General features: G+C 40.1%; 1 long non-coding RNA gene across 1 annotated transcript; it reads right to left on the bottom strand.

Moving 5' to 3' along the window:
* Positions 1-1,122: 1,122 nt before the first annotated feature.
* Positions 1,123-2,754, bottom strand: LOC123162622 (uncharacterized). The gene is made up of 3 exons (XR_006481368.1): positions 2,321-2,754; positions 1,826-2,028; positions 1,123-1,439 (listed from the first exon to the last, which is right to left on the bottom strand). It is a non-coding gene; the product is annotated as an uncharacterized lncRNA (long non-coding RNA).
* Positions 2,755-3,006: the final 252 nt, after the last annotated feature.

Raw genomic sequence — 3,006 nt, 5'->3', positions numbered from 1 at the left:
TCTTCTCCAACTAGTTAGTCTTAAGAGAGACTGCAAAGGTGACCGGCTTCTATTTGTGTGTTTATTGTTTCATCAGTAGTCCTCTATTATCGTAATCACACTTAATATCTTTGGAACAGGGACGCTCAACTCTATTTTAGTGGAACTACACAAAATGATCAGAATGTTGCATGCTCCAGACAGCTACTTTTTTCCCAACATGCCTTGTTGATTTAGACAGAGCTGGGTGGACGTTGCTGCCAATGAAATCATGGATCAATTTTAATTTAACACCTTCTCACAACTTTGTCTTTAGTCGTGATGTAAATATTAGCTCTGATCTGCTAATAATTGAGATTAGCAAGGAAGTTAGTTTTTTATTGTTTCCGAAAGAGCATCGATGGCACGACACACGAAACAAAAGCTGAATGCTCACACCATTGTACAATTTCATGTCGCTGGAAATTATTTGTATAGTACGTCAATTATGTAAACAAATGTTGGAAGCTTGGTAACATTGCCAGAAGCCTCTTCAGCATCCGGGTCCATGTGCCATGCACAAAATTATACTCCTTCGTTCCTAAATCACTACAGGAGGACAGAGCTTTTGTAACATGAACTTGTGTTACTCCAAAAAGTGTTACCGCGCTATATAGTAACGCATTTTGAGATGTGTTACGTTAGGCCGTGTTACTAAGATGTATCTATTGTCACACATGATATTCGTTCCAACATGTTAAAAATTGTGTTACAATCCTACTGTAGTAACATGTATCATTTGTGTTACTAAGTGCACCAGTAACACGTTTTTATAACTATAGCAGCACGAGTAGTAACATATTTCCATAGATATAGTAACAGCAGGAGTAACACGTTTTTCTAATTCCTGTAACATAATTGGTAACTATTATTTTAGCTCTAGTAACACATTTAGTAACATAATTTCCCGTAAACTGTAACACAATAACTAATAGTGGTCAATCACCCTAGTAACACATTTGTTATTACAAAATAGTCGGCCTAATACTATGCTAGAGCACATAGCTGCCATTTTGCATTCGCTAAACATAGGCGGGTCATGGTCTAAATTTCCCACGTAAGAAAGTGAGGAAGAGACACGCCTCCACTTGATTCAGACAAATATAAAAGTAGGTTTTACAATTCATTAAGATATTCCATAGATCAAATCCACATACACATACACATTGCACATATAAGTGCATTATAAACAGAATCAGATTTGAACACAAATTTACATAAACAAGTTTTCAAACTTAGTAATCAGTATCAAGCAAAGTACTACAGATACATCATCTTGCATATCAAATCTACTTGTATACATCAGTATCTTCCACAACTTTAAATGAACATTAGCTTCCTCTGCCACAAAGTTGTCCAGTCCGCATATTCCATTTCATTGTTGCTATTATAACGACAACTTCTGCCACCTCCTGAAAATTCTGGACGAACCAACAATCATTCACATCATTATAATATTCCCTGTCAGAGCAACATAAATAGACAACTAAAACTTTGAAAACAATATGAAAATAAAAATATCTTAAACTGGAAGGAAGAACCATGCTTTTCTTGGAATACTCACGACAATAACAAGTTCATGTGTACAACGATGAAGAACAATACATACATAATTTACTAAAATATAAAACCTCCAAGTTTATGTTATTGATTAAGATGCACATAATAAGTAACACCTCTAATTAAGAGCATCTCATTTTCGAAAAAAATGAAAACAGTTTATTGTACATTAAAGTACCATTCTAAACTAGCAACCATAGCTGCTACTAAGTGATTCAAAGTTGTGCATAAGTGGAAGAAGCCTAACCTTGGGCTTGCTTGAGCACACTACTAGTACCTTAGAAAAGTGATCCCATGCGTGTGATCTTTTCTTCTTCTGCCTTCTTCCAGGTTGTTCATCCATCTGCTTCTTTTTTCTGTTCATGCTCCTCCTTTCTTTCTTTCTTCTTCATAGACTTGCACTTCCTCTTCAGTCATCTCAACATCACCAACTCCACAAGGTTGAACCATCTAAAAATCAGGAACATAATTAGAATTCATGGGATCATTCTTCTATACGCAATAAGAATTAACAAGAATTCCAAAATACAAGTTACAACTAACATCAGTAAAATACAAATACTAGTAGAACCCTGATTCTCCACTAACATCATATGAACATCTATGCAGAATAAACAAAAATAAAACAACAAGTCACTAGTAATGCAGAACAGTGCATCCAAGTTACCATGTACATACAGGACAGTACACAAAGAATGAAACAAAAATTCAAGACAACTGATGGGAGATGGGCGCTTATTACTTTGACTGATTGCTTAGCTTCTACCGTGGAAGATGTGGTGGCAAACTGGAGAAGACGGAGCCGGGATGCCGAGGTGGACCGAGGTCGCCGATGAGTTGCCGATGTGGAGTATTGGGACTATGTCGAAGCCTCGAAGATCGAATCGAAGGTGTGTGGACTCTGGGCGACGGCGGGTCCTTGTCCTCCTCTGGTCCTCTCCTTCCCTTGTGTGCAATGAGTCCAACGACGACGCGACGGCCGGCGATCAGTGAGAAGGTGAGGGCCGAGATGCGGGAGATGCCAGTCGCCGCGGAAGTCGGTGTCGGGGGTGGCCGGGTGGGGAAGAAGATGAAGATCACTCTGGCGCCGACGGCGTCTCAAGCAGCTCAGATGAGTAGCGGCGGCGGCGGCTGAGTCGGGGTGGTAGGGCAGGAGGTTAGGTCTTTGTGTGTGCGGTGCGGGGCTGTGGGCGTGTGTGCTGGTTAGGTCTAGGCCGCATGGGGTTGGGTGGGCTAGTACTGGGCCGAAGGCAGTGAGGGTTTGGGCTGGGATGATTTCGACCATTTCGGTTCGACCAAGAATCTGGCTCGGTTAGGGGTCCTACAACGCAAGGTGCTCTCAAAAAATTACTCAAAAAAAGGTGCTCTCAAAAAAAGCAAAGGTGCCTAAAAAATAAATCTCCTAAAAAATCAATATGTTTTTAAGCA

This window comes from Triticum aestivum, chromosome 7B (genome assembly GCF_018294505.1).
Source record: "Triticum aestivum cultivar Chinese Spring chromosome 7B, IWGSC CS RefSeq v2.1, whole genome shotgun sequence".
Taxonomy (NCBI): Eukaryota; Viridiplantae; Streptophyta; class Magnoliopsida; order Poales; family Poaceae; genus Triticum; species Triticum aestivum.
The sequence above is the reverse complement of the archived record's forward strand: the minus strand, read 5'-3'. Positions and strand labels throughout refer to the sequence as shown.